The 8,121-nt window shown below is 54.9% G+C and overlaps 1 long non-coding RNA gene across 1 annotated transcript; it reads right to left on the bottom strand.

Annotated features, from left to right (window-relative positions):
- Nucleotides 1-64: 64 nt before the first annotated feature.
- Nucleotides 65-6,406, bottom strand: LOC114004734 (uncharacterized). The gene is made up of 3 exons (XR_003546807.1): nucleotides 5,279-6,406; nucleotides 1,532-1,758; nucleotides 65-264 (listed from the first exon to the last, which is right to left on the bottom strand). It is a non-coding gene; the product is annotated as an uncharacterized LOC114004734 (long non-coding RNA).
- Nucleotides 6,407-8,121: the final 1,715 nt, after the last annotated feature.

Raw genomic sequence — 8,121 nt, 5'->3', positions numbered from 1 at the left:
CACACTCACACATTCATACTCTCACACTCGCACACTCACACATGCATACTCTCACACACTCATACTCACACACATACACTCTCGTGTACTCACACTTACACACTCACACTCGCAAACATCCTCACACACACCCACATTTCAGCTTCGATGAGGCAGCAGTGCCCCCACGTGGTTCTGGCCACGCCGCCCTGAGATTCCGCTGCAGATGTCAAGCGAGTGCACTCTTTGTTTTCGTTTGGTTTCTGCCTGAGGGCAACTCACTCACTGGAGAGAAAGAAAAAGGGAAAGTGAGGTATCACCCCAGTGGGCGATGGCCACACTGCAATCCCCTCTCCTCCACTCTCCTCTCAGGATTTTGGGCACACATGTGCACATGCCCAGTGCAATTTCCAGCCTACCAAGTCCAGGACTCGAACTGCTGTCAGTCATACAGGGTCCAGGACCTTAACTACCATGCCACTTGCTGGCCCCACCCTCTTAAACACTGAGCCTTGTATCTCCCCAAAACAAGGGCATCCTCCTACAATGATGTATTTGTGGGGGTTTAACATTAATGTATAGTACCTAATGCACAATTCATACACAAACTGCAAATCGTGTCAGTAAGACCCTGCAGAGTCATTCATAAGATTTGAAAATCATCTCAAGGGTCCTGCATAGCATTTAGTTGTCGCTTCTGTTTGTTTTCCTCAAATCTAGAATGGGGGATTTTTTTTTTTCTTTCATCAAGTATAATTTTTTTTTCCAAATTACTGTCTTTATAATTTGCAAAGGGATTGTGCACTTGCTGGAGAGAGACAGAGACAGAAGGAAAGTGGGAAAGCACCCTCCCCTAGGAGGGCTGGCCATGCCACAATCCCTTTTCTTCCTTATATAATTTTGGGCATGCATGCACACATCTGGAATGTTTTCCAAGTTACCAGGTCCAGGACTTAAACTGTTTCAGCAGCCATGTGGGATTGGGTGCCTTAACCACCACACCACCAACTGGCCCTCAAGTATACATTTTTGAGGAGTCCAAGTCAGTTGTTCTGAAGAATTCCTGTCCATTTCAATTTGCTTAATCTTCCCATGATTAAATTTGGGTTAGGGGACCAGCAGATGGCATAATGGTTATGTCACTGGACTCCCACATGGCTGACCACAGTTCAAGACCGGGACCCAGTGGCTTGAAACTCATGCAGGGCACGTGTGCGTGTGTGCCCAAGGTCTCGAGAGGAGAATAGAGGAGAAGGGATTGTGGTGTGGCCATCCCCCTGGGGAGTGATTTCTCACTTTCTGCTTTTTTTGTCTCTGTCTCTCCAACAAGCATAAGAGCCCTATAGCAAAATCTCTCTAAAAAAAAAAAAATTATTTCATCTGCTCCCAGCCCAACCATGAACTTTGAAGTTATAATACCACTTTTAGTGGTTATTCTAGAAATGACAGCAAACATCCTTGACCCCTTAGAATCCAATAGTTTGGGACTTGAGTCTCCTTCCTCGTCAGCGTGAGGACCTGTGAATTCTTTGGCTTTGTTCATTCCTCTTACCTTGACTAGAGATGTTACTGTGTGTTCCGAGTTCACGTTCAGTCTGCCTTTACGTGTAGATGGACGCGTGAATTCGTGCTACTGTACACGAGTGCTCCGCTAGGGTTACACGCACTGTAATTGCTTTTCGTTGCCGTCCACCTCTTCCATCCGTCTCAAATTGATGTCCTCTCTCTGCCAGGACCTCCTTAGTATTCCTTGGCCCTTGGTCCAGCACCTTCATTTGCCTGCAGAGTAAACGGGCCCGTGGGATGGCTCTCAGAGGACCCTGACTCCTGGGCCAGTCTCGCCCCCTCCGCAGGTCGGGGTCAGATCACAGAAGAGTAACCCATCGGCACGGCTGGCCGGTGCTGCTGAAGAAATGCTACGCACCGGTTCCCTTGACGAACCCGCTTTCCATGACTGCCTGCGGGAGCCCAAATCAGAAAGGGCTCACCTGTTCCATTCACCCTCCCAGAGACCGCCCTGCACGGAGCCGGGGGCGAGCGCGAGTCCTGCTGGCCACAGGCGGAGAGTGGTCCTCACTGCTGTGGGCTCAGGGCACTCAGGCCGGTCCGGTTTGGATGCACATTGCTCAAAGGTTCCAGTAAAGGTCAGCGCATCCAGGAGCAGAGTCGGCAGTGTGTTAGCGTGGCGTGCCCCTCACCTAGTGAGGGCCACGTCGGAGGGCGCGTGTGCACGGGGACGACCCGGCCTCGGGCCAATTCCATGGGGCGAAGGTGATGGCCACAGATGGTCAGAGGCCTGGGGACCAGCAGCCGGGTCTCAGGGAGGCGGGGCGGAGGAGGAGCAGAAGCGGATCGCGCTGTCACTCCACTGCAAACACAGGGGGTCCATCAGGGAAACTCCCCGGTGACTGCCCCAGACAGTCCCCGAGATGGTCCGCGGTGGTGCCAAATGCAGGGACCCGGGCCGCCATGCCGACCCCAGCAGCCCACGCTCATCGGAGCCCACCCTCATCAGCGCTCACGCGCATCAGAGCCCATGCTCATCGGAGCCCATGCTCACTCAGAGCTCACACTCGTCGGAGCTCACGCTCGTCGGAGCCCACACTCGTCGGAGCCCACACTCATCGGAGCCCACACTCGTCGGAGCCCACACTCATCGGAGCCCACACTCGTCGGAGCCCACACTCGTCGGAGCCCACCCTCATCAGTGCTCACGCTCATCAGCGCTCGCCCTCAGTTGGAGCTCACCTTCGTCAGCGCTCATGCTCAGTCGGAGCTCACCCTCAGTGGAGCTCACAGTCCACCCCCTGCAGGAGGAAACAGCAGGAGCAGGCCGGAACTGGAGGTGGGAGGGGACCGGGAGGGGACCGTGGGACTCAGGACCAGCCCTCCCACCAGCCCTCCCACCTCCCCAAGGCCCTGTTTAGCCCCTCCTGCCTCCTTCATCATTTATCTTCCTCCTGGTGTGATAAGAACTTACAGAAGACTCACCTGTGGATTCCACAGGGCCACCTGGCTCAAATTCCAGCCCCGGAGGCTTGGAAAACAGCCGGTCAAGTTTGCATGGGTGTCCCAAAGCCCAGGCTAGAGAATGGGGGAGGGATGGCAGGTGCTCAGGCCCCACTGGGGAGCTTTCTCCCTTGTCCCCCTCTCTCAGTAAGTCTAACATGCCTATGAATTTTCCAGATGCCCACAAGGCAGTCAAGGGAATAATATAGGTCAGAGAGTTGACACTATACAGCTGAAGCTATGGAACTGGATGAGATCATTCTTAAGGACAGAGGACAAGGAATGAGATGTCTGTAAAGACAACTATGCAGAAGAGACAAGAGAAATTGAAAGAAACCAGAAGTAAGGCCATAGCAATAAGAAAAGAGAATGACAATAAGGAGTAGATCAACCATGTCAAATGCTGCAAAATGGTAAATTGATTTTTAAAAAGGGGGCGGTTCTGGGGTCAGCGGGTGGCAAGGACATTAAGGCAGCCAAACCCTACATGACTGAATGAACAGTTCAATTTCTAGACCCAGCAGCTTGTACGTGTACATACCATTTGTGCCCAAAATCCCAAGAAAAAAATTAAAGAGAGAGACTGTGGCATGGCCATCTCCCATGAGGAGTGACTGATCGCACTCTCTCCCCCTCTCTCTCCCTCTCTCTCCCTCTCTCTCTCTCTCTCACCAGCAAGCACACAAGTCCTCAGGCACATTAAGAAAAGGGGTAGGGGATTATATTTCAACAACATCACCTGGAGATTTTGTTCCCCTGGGCCCTAGACCCATCCTTGGGAATTCGCTCTCAAGTCTCTGGGTTTTCAACAGTCATCCCAGATGATCAGACACGGGTCACCTGAGGAGGGTCGGCGGGGGGCCTGTGCATATCACAGGAGCTCTGGTCGGGCCGTGGCCCATCTGCGCTGCTGTGCACGGAGTGGCCCTGGGTCAGCAGGGAAGTCGTTCTCACTCTTTCATCTGTCCAGTCTGTAGTACTCCCAGGAATTGATATTGGTTCTTGGGAGGTGTGTGTGTGTGTGTGTGTGGCTGTGAGTGTATGTGTGTGTTCATTTTCCAATGGGTGCCATTCTAGACATACAAAAGAATAAACAAGTATTTCTGCAAAACTGACCCTGCCAGGGAGTCCTTGAACAGGTGTAGACAGGCCAACAGCCCATGTGGCTCTTCTGGAACTGTTTGCCAAAGCAATGTTCTTATCCAAGGTTATTGAGATGTAAATTCTAATAATCAAATTCACCTCCAGGTGTACAGAAGAACGGTCTAGCTCGTATTTGACAAACACATAAACCCTGGAAGCACGACTCCTTTTCCTCCTGGCCTGGTCCATGTGTCTTCGAAAGGAAGTGTGGGACTGGAGTTCTAAGTTCCATTAAAAGGCTCCAGAATGGGGCCGTCAGGTGGCGTGCTGGTTAAAGGTGCTGGACTCCCCCATCGGCATCAGAGCAGCAACTCCCGGACCTGGAGGCTTGCTTTCTCACTCCCCCCCCTCTCTCTTTCTCTGTCTCTCTCTGATCAAACTGGAAAATAATAATAATAAAGTTACATAAAATGATTATGTTAAAAAGTATGTCTTCCCCAAACCATGAAAGTAAGAAGTGTTCATTTAAAAAAAAATTAAAAAGGCTCCAGAACGACCTGGTTGTCCTCCGCGACCCCAAGTGGCGGGCGCTGTGCAGCTGGAGAGCCAGGCCGCTGCCTCGGGCTGCCTAGCCCACACGCGGAGGCCGCTCACCGGGAAGCTGCCTGCAGCCCGAGACCAGGGTGCTCAGGCAGTGGGCTCCAGGGGGGCCTTCTCATTCTGCCCGCACACAGCAGAGAGGGGGACAGCAAGCTCTCCGGAGTGCTTCTAGTTGTGGTCTGTTGTCTGTATTTATTGATTTTTTTAGTTGCCAGTGGGTATATCGCTTCTGGGCAAAGAGGGGGCGAGGGAACGCACTCCCCACAGGGCACGATCACGCGCAGTCCCTTCTCATCTCTCCGTCCTGGTGGGGCTAGGCATGCACGCATGTGTACAAGCACTGGTGGGTTTCCATCACTGAGGCTGGGATGCGGACCACAGTCAGCCACGCGGGAGGCAGCTCCTTAGCTAAGGGGCTGCAGAGCCGGCCGTGAGCTCGAATCCCATCATGAAGGCCCTACCACCAAGCATCCAGACCTAATGCCCAAGTTCTCCTCTCCAGATACCATCCAGGGAGGCACCAGGGCTCCACGCGGGACCCTGCGGGGCACCATCCAGCCCATGGCTACTCACGGCAATTACTTCTGGTTCAGAACTTCAGACCTACCTATGCGCTGGTGTGGGAGGGTGGCAGCGGAGGGTCCCCGGTCCGCGGATGTCCCCAGAGATCCGCTTGCTTGCAGTCAGTGGTGCAGCACACAGCCGCATGCATGGGCGTGAAGGAGCGGGAGTCAGAGCACTGAGCACGGGCCCTTCCTCCAGTCCCCGGCCTCTCGGACCTAGGGCGTTGGCACTCGCTCCCGCTGTGTTTCAGGCTGACCGGGCCAGGGCTTCGAGCCACGTCACTGCGTACAGCCCAGCCGCTCTGAGGGCATTCCCAGGGCACAGAACCAGCTCTGCTTGGGATCAAGCCTTGGGGAGACACGAGACTCCACTGCTCTGCAGGCCGGTGCTTGCTCTCAGGTCAGAAGATGCCGGGCTGTGACTCTACGCAGGCCGCAGCGTGGTCGCCGTGAGCCCAGAGCCCACGTTCTCTCCCTCCGGGACACCGGGGGTCCCCTGCTCTTGGAGGCCAAGGCCTGCTGGCGCCTCGGGGCTGAGCTGCGCATGTGCGACATAGGTGGGAGGCCAGGGTAATGGAGTCTCTGATATTCGAACACGAAAATAAAACTCGCTGGCCACCACGGCGCCTGGAGCCAGGTCTTCTCCGGAGACTCGTCTTCCTGTGAGACGCCAGAGACGTTACTGGGGCCAAGAACTGCTTTGGGAACCCTCGGCCAGGCCGTGACTCTGGGGCCGGACGGAGCGCAGCAGCATTAGGGTGCTCAGGGAGCCGGGGACTTTGGGGCTCATGTCCGGAGATGTCCCTGCGTATGGCTGACCCAGGCTGACCTGGGCTGGCCGAAGTGGGGGAACGAAGACCCGGTCGGGGAGCCTCTCTCTCTCTCTCCGTCATGGAGGAAAGAAATGGGCAAACTGTTTTAAAAAGAATAAATGTATGTATTCAACATGAAAAAGACTCTGCAAAGAATCCAAAACCCTAAAGGGGCCCTCAAACTGGGTTATGTTGCCTCTACCAAAAAAATAATAATACCTACAAGAAACCTACAGCTTTTGAAAATGAAACCTGAGTTTCTCTAAAAATCCTTCAAATGACAGGTTTCAACTCTAAGGGTGATCTGAATAAACAAGCTTTGGTTCCAAATGCACACGCTGTTTTCATTGTGATTGTTCCCCGGGCGTCTCCTTGAAACCACGAGTGCTCAGATTGGGATCGGGCCCACAGTCAGCCACGCGGGAGGCAGCTCCTTAGCTAAGGGGCTGCAGAGCCGGCCGTGAGCTCGAATCCCATCATGAAGGCCCTACCACCAAGCATCCAGACCTAATGCCCAAGTTCTCCTCTCCAGATACCATCCAGGGAGGCACCAGGGCTCCACGCGGGACCCTGCGGGGCACCATCCAGCCCATGGCTACTCACGGCAATTACTTCTGGTTCAGAACTTCAGACCTACCTATGCGCTGGTGTGGGAGGGTGGCAGCGGAGGGTCCCCGGTCCGCGGATGTCCCCAGAGATCCGCTTGCTTGCAGTCAGTGGTGCAGCACACAGCCGCATGCATGGGCGTGAAGGAGCGGGAGTCAGAGCACTGAGCACGGGCCCTTCCTCCAGTCCCCGGCCTCTCGGACCTAGGGCGTTGGCACTCGCTCCCGCTGTGTTTCAGGCTGACCGGGCCAGGGCTTCGAGCCACGTCACTGCGTACAGCCCAGCCGCTCTGAGGGCATTCCCAGGGCACAGAACCAGCTCTGCTTGGGATCAAGCCTTGGGGAGACACGAGACTCCACTGCTCTGCAGGCCGGTGCTTGCTCTCAGGTCAGAAGATGCCGGGCTGTGACTCTACGCAGGCCGCAGCGTGGTCGCCGTGAGCCCAGAGCCCACGTTCTCTCCCTCCGGGACACCGGGGGTCCCCTGCTCTTGGAGGCCAAGGCCTGCTGGCGCCTCGGGGCTGAGCTGCGCATGTGCGACATAGGTGGGAGGCCAGGGTAATGGAGTCTCTGATATTCGAACACGAAAATAAAACTCGCTGGCCACCACGGCGCCTGGAGCCAGGTCTTCTCCGGAGACTCGTCTTCCTGTGAGACGCCAGAGACGTTACTGGGGCCAAGAACTGCTTTGGGAACCCTCGGCCAGGCCGTGACTCTGGGGCCGGACGGAGCGCAGCAGCATTAGGGTGCTCAGGGAGCCGGGGACTTTGGGGCTCATGTCCGGAGATGTCCCTGCGTATGGCTGACCCAGGCTGACCTGGGCTGGCCGAAGTGGGGGAACGAAGACCCGGTCGGGGAGCCTCTCTCTCTCTCTCCGTCATGGAGGAAAGAAATGGGCAAACTGTTTTAAAAAGAATAAATGTATGTATTCAACATGAAAAAGACTCTGCAAAGAATCCAAAACCCTAAAGGGGCCCTCAAACTGGGTTATGTTGCCTCTACCAAAAAAAATAATAATACCTACAAGAAACCTACAGCTTTTGAAAATGAAACCTGAGTTTCTCTAAAAATCCTTCAAATGACAGGTTTCAACTCTAAGGGTGATCTGAATAAACAAGCTTTGGTTCCAAATGCACACGCTGTTTTCATTGTGATTGTTCCCCGGGCGTCTCCTTGAAACCACGAGTGCTCAGAACAGTCCTTCCCTGGCCTGTGTGCACCGGGTAGTCCTGGGCAGCATCTGATCTGGCTAGATTCCGGGCACTGTAATTCGGGAGTGTGGACAGACATGGTCCGTGCAGCGCGAGCGGTGGAGAGACAGGGACGGGCAGGGGACTTCAGAGTGAAGGGCACGGAGTGTGGACAGACGTGGTCCGTGCAGCGGGAGTGGTGGAGAGACAGGGACGGGCAGGGACTTCAGAGTGAAGGGCACGGAGTGTCCTCGCCCGGGTGCTCGGAGCTGCACCATAG

The sequence above is a fragment of the Tupaia chinensis genome, unplaced genomic scaffold, assembly GCF_000334495.1.
Source record: "Tupaia chinensis unplaced genomic scaffold, TupChi_1.0 Scaffold139767_1, whole genome shotgun sequence".
Classification (NCBI taxonomy): domain Eukaryota; kingdom Metazoa; phylum Chordata; class Mammalia; order Scandentia; family Tupaiidae; genus Tupaia; species Tupaia belangeri.
This window is presented reverse-complemented; position numbering and strand designations above follow the sequence as displayed.